Source organism: Heteronotia binoei, chromosome 17 (assembly GCF_032191835.1).
Source record: "Heteronotia binoei isolate CCM8104 ecotype False Entrance Well chromosome 17, APGP_CSIRO_Hbin_v1, whole genome shotgun sequence".
Lineage (NCBI taxonomy): Eukaryota > Metazoa > Chordata > Lepidosauria > Squamata > Gekkonidae > Heteronotia > Heteronotia binoei.
Genome location: NC_083239.1, coordinates 51,976,371 through 51,995,486, shown reverse-complemented (window position 1 = coordinate 51,995,486; position 19,116 = coordinate 51,976,371). Strand labels below are relative to the sequence as shown.

Sequence of the window (19,116 nt, the reverse complement as noted above, 5' to 3'; positions counted from 1 at the left end):
CCAAAAAGGTTATAGTGACACAATTACTACAAATCTCTCTCTCTCTCTCGGCTTGAATATAATGCACTAAAAATACCAATTTTATAGGTAGAACCAATAGTAACACTTGTACTCTCAGAATGGAACACTCTCAATACAATACTGAGTCCATTCACATCATAATATAGTTCCAGTAGCAGAGTTCCAATGTACAGGAGGCCATATCATAAGAACATAAGAGAAGCCATGTTGGATCAGGCCAATGGCCCCTCCAGTCCAACACTCTGTGCCACAGAAGAACATAAGAGAAGCCATGTTGGATCAGGCCAATGGCCCATCCAGTCCAACGCTGTGTGTCACATAAGAGAAGCCATGTTGGATCAGGCCAATGGCTCATCCAGTCCAACACTCTGTGCCACAGAAGAACATAAGAGAAGCCATGTTGGATCAGGCCAATGGCCCCTCCAGTCCAACACTCTGTGCCACAGAAGAACATAAGAGAAGCCATGTTGGATCAGGTCAATGGCCCATCCAGTCCAACACTCTGTGCCACAGAAGAACATAAGAGAAGCCATGTTGGATCAGGTCAATGGCCCATCCAGTCCAACACTCTGTGTCACATAAGAGAAGCCATGTTGGATCAGGCCAATGGCCCATCCAGTCCAACACTCTGTGTCACATAAGAGAAGCCATGTTGGATCAGGCCAATGGCTCATCCAGTCCAACAATCTGTGTCACATAAGAACATAAGAGAAGCCCTGTTGGATCAGGCCAGTGGCCCATCCAGTCCAACACTCTGTGTCACACAGTGGCCAATATATGTGTGTGTATATATATATGCACGCACACACACACATATATATACTGTGGCTAATAGCCACTGATGGACCTCTACTCCATATTTTTGTCCAATCCCCTCTTGAAGCTGGCTATGCTTGTAGCCGCCACCACGTCCTGTGGCATTGAATTCCGCATGTTGATCACCCTTTGTTGAAGAAGCACTTCCTTTTATCTGTTTTACAATTTCATTGAATGCCCACGAGTTCTTTTATTGTGAGAAAGGAAGAAAAGTACTTCTTTCTCTACTTTCTCCATCCCATGCATAATCTTGTAAACCTCTCTCATGTCACCCCGCAGTCGACGTTTTTCCAAGCTAAAGAGCCCCAAGCGTTTTAACCTTTCTTCATAGGGAAAGTGTTCCAAATTTTTAATCATTCTAGTTGCCCTTTTCTGGACTTTTTCCAATGCTATAACATTCTTTTTGAGGTGCGGTGACCAGAATTGCACAAAGTATTCCATATGAGACCGCACCATCGATTTATACAGGGGCATTATGATACTCGTTGATTTGTTTTCCCTTCCTAATAATTCCCAGCATGGCGTTGGCCTTTTTTATTGCAATCGCACACTGTCTTGACATTTTCCATGAGTTATCTGCCACGACCCCAAGATCTCTCTCTTGGTCAGTCTCTGCCAGTTCACACCCCATTAACTTGTATTTGTAGTTGGGATTCTTGGCCCCAATGTGCATTACTTTGCACTTGGCCACACTGAACCTCATCTGTCACGTTGACGCCCACACACCCAGCCTCAACAGATCCCTTTGGAGTGCCTCACAATCCTCTCTGGTTGTCACCACCCTGAACAATTTAATGCCATCTGCAAACTTGGCCACTTCACTGCTTACTCCCAACTCCAAATCATTTATGAACAAGTTAAAGAGCCTGGGACCCAGTACTGAGCCCTGCGGCACTCCACTGCTTACCGTCCTCCACTGCGAAGACTGCCCATTTATACTCACTCTCTGCTTCCTATTAATTAGCCAGTGTTTGTTCCACAAGTGGACATGCTTTGAAGTTTCTTCAAGCAAAGGTGCACTCTACAGTTCTTTCTCCAGTGGAGCTGCAAGGTAAATATTCTCCCGAATAATTCATGAAATATTTTCAAAGACACACATGAAACATTTCAGTCATGCAACCAGATATTACAAACTTGTTAACAATATATCGACACATCTCACCTTTCCACAAAAATCTCTGTCTTGTTACATTACTTACGCACTCCAATAATTCTAAGAATAGAATTCTTAGGACTTACTTGGCAACAGTATATTGGTTGGGGGAATGTAACTTGCAGGGTGGTATTTGTGTTATTCTTTTTGTGTTAATGGTGTGTGTTATGTTTTCAGTTAATTATTGAAGGAAGAGCTTGAAGTCGCCTTCCAATTGGAAGTTCTTAGAATTACTGGAGTGTGTAAGTAATGTAACAAGACAGATTTTTGTGGAAAGGTGAGATGTGTCGATATATTATTAACATCTGGTTGCATGACTGAAATGTTTCATGTGTGTCTTTGAAAATATTTCATGAATTACTTGGGAGAATATTTACCTTGCAGCTCCACTGGAGAAAGAAATGTAGAGTGCACCTTTGCTGGAAGAAACTTCGAAGCAGGATATAAAGCTGGCCTCCTGTACATTGGAACTCTGCTATTGGAACTATATTATGATGTGAATGGACTCAGTATTGTATTGAGAGTGTTCCCTTTTGAGATGCACAAGTGTTATTATTGGTTTTACCTATAAAATTGGTATTTTTAGTGCATTATATTTGTAGTAATTGTGTCACTATAACCTTTTGGGGTTGTTTACTGGTTGCAATCTTGAGTGCCTTCTCTCTAATTTTTTTATACTGGTGCTAAGGATGGCAGGAATCCAATCCTCTGCTGTGTGTGTGTGTGTGGGGGGGGTCAGTTGGGTGAGCAGGCTGGTGATCTGCAAGAAATCCTGCCCCCTCACCTCGGTTATGGACAGGAAGGGATTATAATTTACTGTGAAGCTTAGGGTTGCCAACTCCAGGTTAGGAGATTTCTGGAGATTCAGAGTTGAAGCCTGTTGCCTTCTGGCTCGGGGATTCAGAGATCAACTGTCTCTGAATGTAGAAGTTCCCTTTACTCACTCGGGCTTGTAGCCACTGACAGAGAGCTGCAGGAATTTGAAGAGGCATATTAAAAGATGCAGATATAAGATGAGCCTTGCTGTATCAGACCAATGGTCCGTCCAGTCCAGCATCCTCTCTCACACAGCATCAAACCAGTTCCTCTGGAGGACAGACAACAGGGCATAGAGACCAAGGCCTTCCCCTGATAAGAACATCAGAGGAGCCCTGCTGGGTCAGACCAGTGAGGGTCCATCTAGTCCAGCCTCCTGCCTCACACAGTGGCCAGCCAATTCCTCTGGAGGGCCAATAACAGGGCAGAGAGGCCGAGGCCTTCTCCTGAGAAGAACCTCAGAAGAGCCCCGCTGGATCAGACCATGGAGGGTTCAACTAGTCCAGCATCCTGTCTCACACAGTGGCCAATCAGGCCCTCTGAACAGCCAGCAACAGGGCGCAGAGGCCTTCATAAGAAGAAGAAAACGACATTGGATTTATATTCTGCCCTCCACTCAGAGTCTCAGAGCAGCTCACAATCTCCTTTATCTTTCTCCCCCAAAACAAGCACCCTGTGAGGTAGGTGGGGCTGAGAGAGCTTTCACGGAAGCTGCCGTTCAAGGACAACTCCTGCAAGAGCTCTGGCTGACCCAAGGCCATGCCAGCAGCTGCAAGTGGAGGAGTGGGGAATCAGACCCAGTTCTCCCAGATAAGAGTCCGCACACTTAACCACTACACCAAACAGGAGAGCCTGGCTGGCTCAGACCAGTGAGGGTCCATCTAGTCCAGCATCCTATCACCCAGGGACCAACTAGTTCCTCTGGAGAGACGACAACAGAGCACAGAGACCAAAGCCTTCATAAGAACATCAGAAGAGCCCTGCTGGATCAGACCAGTGAGGGTCCATCTAGTCCAGCATCCTGCCTCACACAGTGGCCACCCAGTTCGTCTCGAGGTCCAGCAAGAGGGCATAGGGGCTGAGGCCTTCCCTTGATGCTGCCTTCTAGCAGTGGGGTTCAGAGGTTGACTACCTCTGGCTATGGAGAAACATCAGCTGGAAAGACTCCCCCCCCTCCACGCACACATTGTATATTGGGGAGAAATGGATGGGACTCATCCATGAAGATACTCATCTTCCTCTTCACCCATGACTTGGAAACAAGGCCGCTTTTCAGCCTGATCACCGTGGCAACGGCACCAGCCAGTTCCGATACCGGAGGCGCGAGCCAGCAAAGAAGAGAGACGGACATTTCGAATTGCCAAAAGAGTCGGTTAACTACGAGATGACTAATAGAGAGTCTGTGGGGGCGGGGTGGAGATGTCAGCAAAGGAGAAAGGGGGGATAGTCAAGGAGGAGGAGAACAGGGGAAGGATGGGAGACGTTTGAGGTATACAGAACAAGCTGAGCATCGTTATAAATCTGAGCAGAGAGCAAAGAAGTCCTTGGTTCCAATCCTTCCTCTGTCCCAGAGTCTCTGGCTTGCTTGCTTTAGGGAAGGCGCACAAATTCTCTTAGCTTTGACACCCCTCCCTGCCTTTAATACATACCATCACAAATCTTTACTAAGGATCAATCCAAGCAGGCAGCCGTGTTGGTCTGAAGCAGTAGAACAAAGCCGGAATCAAGTTTCACCTTTAAGACCAACCAAGTTTTATTCAGAACGTAAGCTTTCGTGCGCTCACTTAAGCAACACTTCATCAGACGAGGGAATCAGGCATTGTGAGCTGAAAGACAAGCCGTCTGGCAAACTCACTGGTCTCACGTGGTCGCATAAAGCAGTGCGGCTAGGCCATTGGGTCTGGATAGCCGTAAAAGGCAATAAAATTCTCTGCCAAATGGTGTTTCTGCAAATCTAGGTGAATCACAGAAGGGCATGTATATCCAACTTAATTGATTGGGTGTGTCCATGCGGCCAGTTAGTTTGCCAGACGGCTTGTATTTCAGCTCACAATACCTGAGTCCCTTCGTCTGATGAAGTGTCGCTTAAGAGAGCGCACGATAGCTTGCTTTACTAAGGATGCCAGCAGCTTGTGCCAGTGATCCTGCATTCTAGTTAGGGTTGCCAATCCCCAGGTGGGGCAAGGGATCCCCCGGTTTGGAGGCCCTCCCCCCGCTTCAGGTCGTCAGAAAGCGGGGGGAAGGGAGGGAAATGTCTGCTGGGAACTCTTATTATTCCCTATGGAGATTTATTCCCATAGAAAATAATGGAAAATTGATCGGCGGGTATCTGGGACTCTGAGGGGGCTGTTTTTTGAGGTAGAGGCACCAAATTTTCAGTATAGCATCTAGCGCCTCTCCCCAAAATATCCCCCAAGTTTCAAAACGATTGGACCAGGGGGTCCAATTCTATGAGCCCCAAAAGAAAGTGCCCCTATCCATTATTTCCTATGGAAGGAAGGCATTGAAAACGTGTGCTGTCCCTTTAAATGTGATGGCCAGAACTCTCTTTGGAGTTCAATTATGTTTGTCACAGCCTTGATCTTGGCTCCACCCCTAATGTCTCCTGGCTCCACCTCCAAAGTCTCCTGGCTCCACTCCCAAAGTCCCCAGATATTTCTTAAATTGGACTTGGCAACCCTAATTCTAGTCCTTCCACCAGTCCTTCTGATGTTGCCCCATGACAGACAGTTCAGAGCACACAGTCTCAATAGCGAGTTGCATTTTCAAGAGCTTAAAATAGTTTTGGGTGTGCATTTCGCTGTGTGGGGTGACTCTGAAGAGTAACAAGAAGCATGGCCTTCCAAGAGCGGAACAACCATTTTTACCAAGGTACAGTTTTGTGCAAACGAAAAAATAAAATAAAAAGACCACAGATTTATCCCCCGCCCTTCTCTCTGAATCAGTCTCAGAGCGGCTCACAATCTCCTTAACCTTCCTCCCCCACGACAGACACCCCGTGAGGTGGGTGGGGCTGAGGGAGCTCTAATAGAAGCTGCCCTTTCAAGGACAGCTCTGCGAGAGCGGTGGCTGACCCAAGGCCATTCCAGCAGTTGCAAGTGGAGGAGTGGGGAATCAAACCCGGTTCTCCCAGATAAGAGTCCGTGCACTTCACCACTACACCAAACTGGCTCCCTGAATGTCTGAAAAAAAATCTGTTTTTCACATTGAGTAGCAAATAGTTCATACAAATAACACGTGTATCAAAAGTGTGCATGCACACAAAAGCTTATACCCAGAATTAAACTTCGTTCGTCATTAAGGTGCCACTGGACTCAATCCTTGTTCTTTCATCATCTTTTTTTTTTTGTGGGTTGATCTTATATCCTTGTTTTCTGCACACCACCATGATGGTGACGTTCTTTATTTATATCTCGCTTTCCTCCCCAGTGGGGGGTCCGAACTGGCTTGCCTCCTTCTCCTCTCCTCCATTTTATCCCCAACAACAACCTTGTGAGGAAGGCTGGGTAGAGAGAGGGTGACTGGCCCAAGGTCACCCACCGATCTTCCATGGCAGAATCGGCATTCGAACCTAGGTTTCCCAGATGGCAGTCCAAGAGTCTTAATCGCTATATCATGTTGGTTCTCAATTCTACCTACATAGCAGCCTGAATGCAATGTAGGTGTGCCTTTGAGCACATGTGGCGTTTTCCCTGCACCCATGTGCACGTGTAGTGGTTAAGAGCGGGGACTCTTATCTGGGAGAACCGGGTTTGAGTCCCCACTCCTCCACTTGCAGCTGCTGGAATGGCCTTGGGTCAGCCACAGCTCTTGTCTTTGAAAGGGCAGTTCCTGGGAGAGCTCTCTCAGCCCCACCCACTTCACAGGGTTTGATTCCCCACTCCTCCACTTGCACCTGCTAGCATGGCCGTGGGTCAGCCAGAGTTCTGGCAGAGGTTGCTTTGAAAGGGCAGCTGCTGTGAGAGCCCTCTCAGCCCCACCCACCTCACAGGGTGTCTGTTGTGGGAGAGGAAGGGAGGGAGGGAAAGGAGATTGTGAGCCGCTCTGAGACTCTGAGTGGAGGGCGGAATATAAATCCAATATCTTCTTCTTTTTCTTCTCCTCCTCCTCCCTCCCTCCCTTTCTTTTTCTTTCTTTCTTTCTTTCTTTCTTTCTTTCTTTCTTTCTTTCTTTCTTTCTTTCTTTCTTTCTTTCTTTCTTTCTTTCTCTCTCTCTCTCTCTTTCTTTTTCTCTCTCTCCTTTCTCTCTGTCTTTTTTCTCTGTCTTTATTCCTTTCTCTTTTTTCTCTCTCTCTTTCTCTCTGTCCCTTTCTTTCTTTCTTTCTTTCTTTCTTTCTTTCTTTCTTTCTTTCTTTCTTTCTTTCTTTCTTTCTTTCTTTCTTTTTCTCTCCCTCCCTCTCTTTCTTTCTCTCCCTCTCTCTCTCTCTCTCCCTCCCTCCCTCCCTCCCCCCCCCCCACCCTGTGCTTGACCCCCCCCACCAGTGGCATCTGAACAGCCTCTTCTCTAGCCCAAGTCAGTAGGGTTGCCAAATTGCTGTGGCCGCCAGTGGAGTCTGGGGGGGATAGAGTTGCCGGATCCAGGTTGGGAGACTCCTTGAGGTTTGGGGCTGGAGCCTGGGGAGAAAAGAGACCTCAGTGGGGCGGGCTGCCACAGAATCCAACTCCCAAAGCACCCCGTTTCTCCAGGGGGACTGATCTCTGTAGTCAGGAGGTGAGCTATAATTCTGGGGGATCCCCAGCTCTCACCTGGAAGCTGGCATCCCTAAGACCGACCTGGAAGCCCTGGCCTGGTGTGTTTCCAAACCTCTGACTGTTTTAAAGAGCCCTGTCTATGAACTCCACACTTCCCCCTTTCTGGTCTCTCGCCCTCTTTTTCCTTCTTTAGCCGTGCGGTTCCTTTTCTGCCCTCCCCTGAAAACTTCGCTGCTCCCGCTTTCCCTCTGCCTGCACGGGCCTTTCTTCTGGCGTCTGGAATAACTCGGATCTGTTCCAGGGGCTGGCCTGAGAGATTCTTCTGGGGTTAATTTTAGCCCCCTCGGCATCCTTATCGCAGCTGGGCCGAGGAAGCCGGAGTCAGGGGCCATGCACCTCCAAAATATGTGCACGCTCACACACACACGCTATGACATCAGGTCGAAGGAACTAAGATTCCATCTGGATTTGATCAGATGCCACATCACGCCGAGGCGGCTGTGGGGCATGGCTGAGTGAGACCGTCTCAGCCCATCTATTGTTTCTAAAGTAGAACACTGTTCCCCAGTATGGGGCTTTCTCACCCCCCCCCCACCCCCTAGGGTTGCCAAGTCCAATTCAAGAAATATCTGGGGACTTTGGGGGTGGAGCCAGGAGACATTGGGGGTGGAGCCAGGAGCAAGGTGTTGTGACAAGCGGGATTGAACTCCAAAGGGAGTTCTGGCCATCGCCTTTAAAGGGACCGCACAAATTTTTAAATGCCTTCCTTCCATAGGAAATAATGAAGGATAGGGGCTCCTAGAATTGGACCCCCTGGTCCAATCTTTTTGAAACCTGGGGGTTATTTTGGGGAGAGGCACTGGATGCTATGCTGAAAATTTGCTGCCTCTACCTCATTTATTTATTGCTTTAAATTTCTATCCCGCTCTCTCCGAAAGCAGACTCAGGGCAACTGACGACATTCATATTCACAAGTTAAAACCAATGAAAACCAATAAAACATAATTACAATTTAAAACCATTTTGTGGTGCTGTATCACTACAATATAATACAACTACCTCATAAAACAGCCCCCGCCTCCAGAGCCCCAGATACCCACAGATCAATTATCCATTATTTCCTATGGGAATAGGTCTCCATAGGGAATAATGGGGTGCTCAGCAGACATTTCCCTCCCTCCCCCGCTTTCTGATGACCCAGAAGCGGGGGGAGGGCCTCCAAGCCGGGGGATCCCCTGCTCCCACCTGGGGATTGGCAACCCTACCACCAGTGTTCCCTCTAAGCTGAGTTAGCGTGAGCTAGCTCACAAATTTTGAGCCTCCAGCTCACGCATTTTTGTCTCCGCTCAGGAAAAATGGCCCTATTGCAAACCAATTTATGCAGTGGCTCACCACTTTAATGCCAGTAGCTCACAAAGTAGAATTTTTGCTCACAAGGCTCGGCAGCTTAGAGAAGGCCGACAAGCTAGGCCAGCGGTATCGAGCTCATTTGTTATGAGGGCCGGATCTGACATAAATGAGACTTTGTTGGGCTGGGCCATGTCAGACCAGGCCAGTGTGTACCTATTTAAGATTAGGTAGCAGACAAACACAAATATAAAAACTTTAAAAACTTAAAACATGCTTAAAACGTTAGCACTCGTTGGTCTTAAAGGTGCTTTCTTTGTATCTCTCCTACGGATCCTGGGACTGGGCAAAGGAAGCTCCGCTCTTCCCTTCCTTCCCCAGGGGACCAGGAGGGGGGAGGAGCCTCAGCCAATAGAAGGAAGAGAGGCTCGGCTCAGTAGCTCTGCTGTGCAATTGAGCAAGCCTGGCAAAGCAAGCTGTGATGCAGAAGAAGCAGGAGAGAGGGAGAAGGAAGCAGAGGACAGCCAGTAGCTCAGGGGCCTAATAGGATCCCTCCAGGGGTCTGATTCGGCCCCCGAACTGCATATTTGACACCCCTGCCAATGGCAATTGCTTAGTAGCAGACTGCAGAAATTGTCCTCTGGTGGGGGAGTGGAAATGGGTGCTTTGGAAGGTGGACTGAAGGGCATGATCCCCAGCTGTGGGCCCTCTTATCCCCAAACCCCTCCCTCCCAAGCAGGGTTGTCAATCCCCAGGAGGGGGCAGGAGATCCCCCGGGTTGGAGGTACCCTCCCCCTGCTTCAGGGTCATCAGAAAGATGGGGGGGGGATGTCTGCTGGGTACTCCATTATTCCCTATGGTGACTGATTCCCATAAGGTATAATGGGGAATTGATCTGTGGGTATCTGGGGCTCTGGGGGGGGGTGCTGTTTTTTGAGGTAGAGGCACCAAATTTTCGATATAGCATCCAGTGCCTCTCCCCAAATTACCCTCTAAGTTTCAAAAGGATTGGACCAGGGAGTCCAATTCTGTGAGCCACCAATGTGTGGCAAGGCATTTAAAAGATGTGCTGTCCCTTTAAATACGATGGCCAGAACTCCTTTTGAAAAAGAAGAAGAAGAAGATATTGGATTTATATCCCACCCTCCACTCCGAAGAGTCTCAGAGCGGCTCACAATCTCCTTTCCCTTCCTCCCCCACAACAGACACCCTGTGAGGTGGGTGGGGCTGAGAGGGCTCTCACAGCAGCTTCCCTTTCAAGGACAACCTCTGCCAGGGCTATGGCTGACCCAAGGCCATGCCAGCAGGTGCAAGTGGAGGAGTGGGGAATCAAACCCGGTTCTCCCAGATAAGAGTCCGCACACTTGGGAGTTCAAACGTGCTTGTCACACCCTTGCTCCTGGCTCCACCCCAAAATCTCTTGGCTCCACCCCCAAAGTCCCCAGATATTTCTTGAATTGGACTTGGCAACCCTACGTTAGGGTAAGAATAACCAATTCCTGGCCCAGTTTGAGCTTAACAGGAGACACGTTGAAAGTATTGCAGATTTCGATACACCTTTGGAGAAAACTGGGAGTTCTCAGAAATGCAGAATCCTGTTTGCCTCCCGTTTTTAGGTGGAGGGGGTCAAACGTCAGCGGTGAATCTAACCCGACCCAGTCACAAGTCAGAATGGCTATAAAGGACCTATCTTTTTTTTTTTTGGCTAAGATCTCTGTTTGCCTCTTTCTCCTCCCCCCCCCCCTCCAGGCGCCCAACTGGCAGTGTTATTTTCTTGCTTAGAGCGGCCCCCTGTGGACATGAGTGGCATTACATGTGGAATGCGAGCAGAGCACGGGAGACATCTATAGAAATAGATTGAGGTGGGCAGTTACAATGATAGAATCATAGAGTGGGAAGGGACCTCCAGGGTCATCTAGTCCAACCCCCTGCACAATGCAGGAAACTCACAAATACCTCCCCTAAATTCACAGGGTCCTCATGTCAGATGGCCATCTAGCCTCTGTTTTAAAACCTCCAAGGAAGGAGAGCCCACCACCTCCCAAGGAGGAAGCCTGTTCCACTGAGGAACCGCTCTAACGGTCAGGAGGTTCTTCCTAATGTTAAGCCGAAAACTCTTTTGATTTAATTTCAACCCACTGGTTCTGGCCCTACCTTCAGGGGCCACAGAAAACAATTCCACCCCATCCTCTATAGGACAGCCCTTCAAGGACTTGAAGATGGTGATCCTATCACCTCTCAGCCACCTCCTCTCCAGGCTAAACATTCCCAGCTCCTTCAACCTTTCTTAGAATCATAGAGTTGGAAGGGACCTCCAGAGTCATCTAGTCCTACCCTCTGCACAATGCAGGAAATCCACAAAGACCTCACCCTAAATTCACAGGATCCTCATTGCTGTCAGATGGCCATCGAGCCTCTGTTTAAAAACCTCCAAGGAAGGAGAGCCCACCACCTCCCGAGAAAGCCTGTTCCACTGAGGAATCGCTCTAACGGTCAGGAAGTTCTTCCTAATGTTGAGCCAGAAACTCTTTTGATTCATTTCAACCCATTGGTTCTGGTCCTACTCTCTGGGCCCACAGAAAACAATTCCACATCATCCTCTATAGGACAGCCCTTCAAGGACTTGAAGATGGTGATCCTATCACTTCTCAGCCACCTCCTCTCCAGGCTAAACGTGCCCAGCTCCTTCAACCTTTCCTCATAGGACTTGGTCTCCAGACCCCTCACCATCTTCGTCGCCCTTCTCTGGACTCGTTCCAGCTTGTCTATATATCCTTCTTAAGATGTGGTGCCCCAAACTGAACACAATACTCCAGGTGAGGTCTTACCAGAGCAGAGTTGTGTTGGTTGGAAGCCGCAGAACAAAGGTCGAGTCCAGGGACACCTGGGTAGCAGCTTTCACAAGCATGCACTTAACTTAGACCTTGAATAAAATTGTGTTGGTCTTGCCACTGGATTCAAACTTTGTTCCAGAGACATCTAATACACACATATGGAATCAGACCCTTAATGCACCAGAGTCAGGATTGTCTACTCAGACTGGCAGCCACTTTCCAGGGTCTCAGGCAGGGGTCTTTCCCATCACATCACCTGGTCAACTGGAGATGCTGGGGATTGAACCTGGAACCTTATGCATGCAAAATGGAGGCTCTACCACAGCAGCCCCATGGTGCAGAGCTGCAGTACTTCAGTCCAAACTCTGCACATGACCTGAGTTCGATCCCGGTGGAAGCTGGGTTCAGGTAGCCGGCTCCAGGTTGACTCAGCCTTCCATCCTTCCGAGGTTGGTAAAATGAGTCCCCAGCTTGCTGGGGGAAAAGTGTAGATGACTGGGGAAGGCAATGGCAAACCACCCTGTAAAAAGTCTGCCGTGAAAACCTCATGATGCAACGTCACCCAGAGTTGGAAACGACTCATGCTTGCACAGGGGACTGCCTTGACCTTTTTACCACTGGGCGACAAACCCTCGCTATTCTTCACAGGACTTTTTTTGTAGCAGGAATTCCTTTGCATATTAGGCCACACACCCCTGATGTAGCCAATCCTCCTGGAGCTTACAGAATGCCCTATACTAAGAGCCCTGTAAGCTCTTGGAGGATTGGCTACATCAGGGGAGTGTAGCCCAATATGCAAAGGAACTCCTGCTTTTAAAAAAAGCCCTGATTCTTCATTAGATTCCAGAAGCGAAGCAGGGTTGGCCCTGCCTAGTATTTGGGCGGGAAGTTCAGGGTTGCCGAGGAAGTTCAGGGTTGCTACGCAGAGGCAGGCAAGGGCCAACCACCTCGGTCCATCCCTTGCCTTGGAACTCCTTCAGTACTTGAAGGGCTGTCCTCTAGAGGATGGTGTGGAATTGTTTTCTGTGGCCCCAGAAGGTAGGAGCAGAACCAATGGGTTGAAATTAAATCAAAAGAGTTTCCGGCTCAACATTAAGAAGAACTTTCTGACCATAAGAGCGGTTCCTCAGTGGAACAGGCTTCCTCGGGAGGTGGTGGGCTCTCCTTCCTTAGAGGTTTTTCAACAGAGGCTAGATGGCCATCCGACAGCGATGAAGATCCTGTGAATTTAGGGAGAGGGATCTGTGAGTTTCCTGCATTGTGCAAGGGGTTGGACTAGATGACCCTGGAGGTCCCTTTCAACTCTATTCTTCTTCTTCTCCTCCTCCTTTTCCCCAGACCCTGCCCCCAAATCTCCAGGAATTTCCCAAGCTGGAGTTGAAAGATTCAAGGATCGGGGACATTGCGACTACAGGCATCAAAGGGATTCCACAAAGTTGGGAAAGGGCCCCCAGAATCCGAAAGCTAAGCCACTGCGGTTTGCACGTCTCTGATCTCCCTTCCCACCAGGTGCCTCCTAGGAAGCTGGGTTGGGGGGGGAGGGGTGAAGGGAGGTGGCTTCTTTTCCTCCCTTCCCTGCCAGCGGCTGCTGATGTCCCAGGTGGCCAGTAGCTGCTCACTCCAACCAGCGACGAGAGACCACAGTCGCTCCAAGAGAGACGCCGGCAACAGGTAGGTGCCCTTTTCCCCTCTGTTTCTCATCGTCCCACTGAATCTTGGGGTGATCCAATTTTGGAAGGTGGGGAAAGGTTGTCCACTTGGGCAGCGTGGGCCAGAGAAGGGGGCATCTCTGAATTTAACTTCTAATTATTTGCACGGCCTGGATCAGACCGAAATCTTGTTCCTGCAGCAGCTGGCCAGATAGGGAAGTTCTCGAGCAGGTCATGAACATTGTTTCAGAGAAGAGCCCAACCTCTCTACGGCAAAAGTGAGATTCATGTCCAGTTGTGCTTGTCAGACTGAGATGGTTTTCGAGATGGGAAAGCTTTCGAGAGAAAACGCAGTCTGCCTCTCTTTCAGATAGGTTACAAAGATCTTCCCCAGTGGTTATCTCAAGCATCTGGTGTTGTGAGCAAAAATTCTACTTGGTGAGCTGCTGGCATTAAAGCTGTGAGCTACTGCATCAATTCGTGTGCTCTGGGGTAATTGAGAGCCAGTTTGGTGTAGTGGTGAAGTGTGCAGACTCTTATCTGAGAGAACCGGGTTTGATTCCCCACTCCTCGCACCTGCTGGAATGACCTTGCAGAGTTGTCCTCGAAAGGGCAGCTGCTGTGAGAGCACTCTCAGCCCCCCCCCCACCTCACAGGGTGTCTGTTATGGGGGGAGAAGATATAGGAGATTGTGAGCCGCTCCGAGTCTCTGAGATTCGGAGTGGAGGGCAGGATATATATATAAGAGAGGCAGTTTGGTGTAGTAGTTAAGTGCGTGGTCTCTTACCTGGGAGAAACGGGTTTGATTCCTCGCTCCTCCACTTACACCTGCTGGAATGGCTTTGGGTTAGCCAGAGCTCTCATAGGAGTTGTCCTTGAAAGGACAGCTGCTGTAAGAGCCCTCTCAGCCCCACCCATCTCACAGGGTGTCTGTTGTGGGGGGAGAAGATATAGGAGATTGTAAGCTGCTCAGAGACTCCGATTCAGAGAGAAGGATAGGGTATAAACCTGCAGTCTTCTTCTTCATCATCTTTCCTGAGCTAAGACAGAAATGTGTGAGCTGGAGGCTAAAAATCTGTGAGCTAGCTCACGCTAACTCAGCAGGAACACTGGTCGTGGGGTAGGGTCTCTGTCATGGATGACAGCTGTCACTAGACCTTTTCTCCTTTTTTAAAAGGCAGAAAACGGTCTGCGTGGAGAATTTCCATTTGTGTGCGCGCACATGCACGAGAAGGAATGGGAAAACAGATTGACAACTGCTCTAATCTGGCAATTATTAATCATAGCTATTATCTTCTGAGCAATTATCTGTCACTTTTAAATTTCAAAACATTGCTATAGTCTTACGACTATGCTGAAGTCACTCTTTGATCGGTTTCACGGGCAGGGAACTGAGCGGAGGTCTTGGCCAAAGTCTGAGTTACTTGGGGGGGGGGGTCTTGGCTCAGTGGAAGAGCCTCTGCTTTGCACACAGAAGGTTTCGGGTTCAATTCCCGGCATCTCCGGTTATCTGATAGGATGCAGCAGGAGGTGATGGGAAAGACCTCAGCCTGAGACCCTGGAGAGCCGGTGCCAGCCTGAGTAGACAAGACTGACTTTGATGGACCGAGAGTCTGATTCAGTAGAAAGCCCCTTCACTTCTTTACTTGGGACACTGTGTTTTAAAAACACCTGGATTCTGAATATTGAGTGAATTTGTGTCTCAGCTAAGGAGCTGGGTCTCATCTGGCTGCCACGATATTACGCACCCTCCCCACTCTGCCGGGAGTGCTTCAAGAGGGGATTGGATAAACATCTGGAGCAGAGGCCCAGCAATGGCTATTAGCCACAGCGTATTGTTGGAACTTTCTGTCTGGGGCACTGATGCTCTGTATTCTTGGTGCTTGGGGAGGCACAGTGGGAGGGCTTCTAGTGTCCTGGCCCCGCTGATGGACCTCCTGATGGCACCTGGGTTCTTTGGCCATTGTGTGACACAGAGTGTTGGACTGGGTGGGCCATTGGCCTGATCCAACAGGGCTTCTCTTATGTTCTTATGTCTGGGGCAGGGCTGCTCTGTATTCTTGGTGCTTGGGGGGGGGGGCAACAGTGGGAGGGCTTCTAGTGTCCTGGCCCCACTGGTAGATCTCCTGATGGTGCCTGGGGTTTTTTTGGCTGCTGTGTGACACAGAGTGTTGGACTGGATGGGCCATTGGCCTGATCCAACAGGGCTTCTCTTATGTTCTTATGTGACACAGAGTGTTGGACTGGATGGGCCACTGGCCTGATCCAACAGGGCTTCTCTTATGTTCTTATGTGACACAGAGTGTTGGACTGGATGGGCCACTGGCCTGATCCAACAGGGCTTCTCTTATGTTCTTATGTGACACAGAGTGTTGGACTGGATGGGCCATTGGCCTGATCCTACATGGCTTCTCTTATGTTCTTATGTGACACAGAGTGTTGGACTGGATGAGCCATTGGCCTGATCCAACATGGCTTCTCTTATGTTCTTATGTGACACAGAGTATTGGACTGGATGGGCCATTGCCCTGATCCAACATGGCTTCTCTTATGTTCTTATGTGACACAGAGTATTGGACTGGATGGGCCATTGCCCTGATCCAACATGGCTTCTCTTATGTTCTTATGTGACACAGAGTGTTGGACTGGATTGGCCATTGGCCTGATCCAACATGCCTTCTCTTATGTTCTTATGTGACACAGAGTGTTGGACTGGATGGGCCACTGGCCTGATCCAACATGCCTTCTCTTATGTTCTTCTGTGACACAGAGTGTTGGACTGGATGGGCCACTGGCCTGATCCAACAGGGCTTCTCTTATGTTCTTATGTGACACAGAGTGTTGGACTGGATGGGCCACTGGCCTGATCCAACATGCCTTCTCTTATGTTCTTATGTGACACAGAGTGTTGGACTGGATGGGCCACTGGCCTGATCCAACATGCCTTCTCTTATGTTCTTCTGTGACACAGAGTGTTGGACTGGATGGGCCACTGGCCTGATCCAACATGCCTTCTCTTATGTTCTTATGTGACACAGAGTGTTGGACTGGATGGGCCACTGGCCTGATCCAACATGCCTTCTCTTATGTTCTTATGTGATACAGAGTGTTGGACTGGGTGGGCCATTGGCCTGATCCAACAGGGCTTCTCTTATGTTCTTCTGTGACACAGAGTGTTGGACTGGATGGGCCATTGGCCTGATCCAACAGGCCTTCTCTTATGTTCTTATGAGTCCCCTTGTGGGCAACCTTGTTAGGACAGTCGTTTCCTTTCAGCTGGCCCTACCTTGCAGGGCTGGTGTGCGATGAAGAGCTGGAGGAGAGGAAAGCCACATCTACAAGCCTGTGGTCCTTGGAGGGAAAGTGAGATAAAAAGGTGGCAGCCTTAATTGGGAAGCTGATCTTGCAGGCGTTTACTGACTTGTTAAGTTTGCCTTTTGGAGCGAGCTATTATGGGGCTTGCTGTTCCTACTCCCCCTCCACACACACACACAAAACAATCACAGTAGCTCATCTGGTTTGCTATTTACCAGGTTAGTGCAGTGATGAGGGACCCTGTTTCCCCTTGGCAGCAGCTGGCAGTATAGTAAAAGCCATGGGCACAGCTGGGGAGGATCAGTACTTTGGAGAACTGGCTTCTCGTTGGGAAAAAGGGGTGGAAAAGCAAAAATGATCAGTTGCCTGGCTGTGGAAGCTGCCTCTAGCCTGTGTGCGCTGGTGTGGGTGTATCGAGTCATAAGCCTCCAGTGAGGGCTGCAAAGACCTGAGTTCAAATTCCAGCTCTACCAGAAATTTCGCCGTTGATCAGGAAGAATACAGAGCATCCCTGCCCCAGACAGAAGAACATAAGAGAAGCCACGTTGGATCAGACCAATGGCCCATCCAGTCCAGCACTCTGGGTCACACAATGGCCCAAAAAACCAGGCACCATCAGGAGGTTTGCCAGTGAGGCCAGGGCACTAGAAGCCCTCACAATGTTGCCCCTCCCAGGCTCCAAGAAGGGTCTCAGGCAGAGGTCTTTCCCATCACCTCCTGCCTGGTCCTTTCAACTGGAGATGCCGGGGATTGAACCAGGGACCTCCTGCATGTCAAACAGAGGCTCTACCACTGAGCTACAGCCCCACTTCATGGCTCTCCAGGGCCTCAGGCAGAGGTCTTTCCCATCACCTCCTGCCTGCTCCTTTCAACTGGAGATGCCGGGGATTGAACCTGGGACCTTCTGCATGTCAAACAGAGGCTCCACCACTGAGCTACAGCCCCACTTCATGGCTCTTCAGGGTCTCTAGTGGAGGTCTTTCCCATCCCTCCTGCCTGGTCCTTTTGAACTGGAGATGCCGGGGATCGAACCTGGGACCTTCTGCCTGCCAAGCAGAGCCGCTGCCACCAAGCCACAGCCACGTCTGCCCCCATCCTCAAACCCAGAAGGCTTCAAACCTTCGGGAACATCGGCGCTGCAGCAGCAAAAAAGAGACACTTCTGTATATGCTCAGAGGCACTGTCAGCCTTTCATACCTCAGGAGCCCAAGATGCGACTCCAGATATTAAAAGCAAGTCTGATTGGGGTGGCTGTCCTTCTAGGCCAGGGGTACCAAACATGCAGCCCGGGGGCCAAATCAGGCCCTCGGAGGGCTCCTATCAGGCCCCTGAGCAACCGGCTGTCATCTGCTTCCTTCTCCCTCTCTCTTGCTTCCTTCTGCATCACAGCTTGCTTTGCAAGGCTGCTCAATCGCACAGGAGCTACAGAGCAAAACCTCTCTTTTCTCCATTGGCTGAGGCTCCTCCCTCGGGAAGGAAGGGAGGCAGGAATAGCTTGCTTTGTGACGCTCTCTCAATTGCACAGCAGAGCTACTGAGCCAAGCCTCTCTTCCTACTATTGGCTGAGGCTCCTCCCCACCCCGGTCCCTTGGAGAACAAAGGAAAGAGCCAGAGCTTCCTTGGCCCAGTTCCCTGGATCCCATGGGAGAAATACAAAGAAAGCATCTTTAAGACCAATGAGTGCTTCTGTTTTAACCGTGTTTTAAGTTAAAAATATATATGTATATTTGTGTTTGTCGTGTTCTTTATAAAATTTATCTCTCTGCTACCTAATCTTAAATTAGTACACATAGAGTTGCCAAGTCCAATTCAAGAAATATCTGGGGGACTTTGGGGGTGGAGCCAGGAGACATTAGGGGTGGAGCCAAGATCAAGGCTGTGACAAGCATCATTGAACTCCAAAGGGAGTTCTGGCCATCACATTCAAAGGGACCGCACACCTTTTAAATGCCTTCCTTCCATAGGAAATAATGAAGGATATGGGCACCTTCTTTTGGGGCTCATAGAATTGGACCCCCTCGTCCAATCTTTTGAAACTTGGGGGGTATTTTGGGAGAGGCACTAGATGCAATATGGAAAAATTTGGTGCCTCTACCCCAAAACACAGCCCCCCCCCACCCAGAGCCCCAGATACCCGCGGATCAATTCTCCATGATTTTCTAAGGGAATAAGTCTCCATAGAAAATAACAGAGTTCCCAGCAGACATTTCCCTCCCCTCCCCTCTCTTTCTGACGACCCTGAAGCGGGGGGGGGAGGACCTCCAAACTGGGGGATCCCCTGCCCCCACCTGGGGATTGGCAACCCTAGGTACACACATGGCTCGGTCCAACAAGGTCATGTATGTCAGATCCGGGCCTCATAACAAATGAGTTTGACACCCGTTTAGGTTGAGGGGGGGGGGGGCTGTCTTCCCCTGCATCCCCCCCCCCACTTTATACATACAATTCCCCCCCTGCAGATGCACAGACAGTAA

The 19,116-nt window shown here is 49.5% G+C and overlaps 1 non-coding gene across 1 annotated transcript; it reads right to left on the bottom strand.

Annotated features, from left to right (window-relative positions):
• Window positions 1-17,377: 17,377 nt before the first annotated feature.
• TRNAV-GAC (transfer RNA valine (anticodon GAC)) lies at window positions 17,378-17,449 on the bottom strand. Its single transcript has one exon. It is a non-coding gene; the product is annotated as a tRNA-Val (tRNA).
• Between the last annotated feature and the right edge of the window lie 1,667 nt (window positions 17,450-19,116).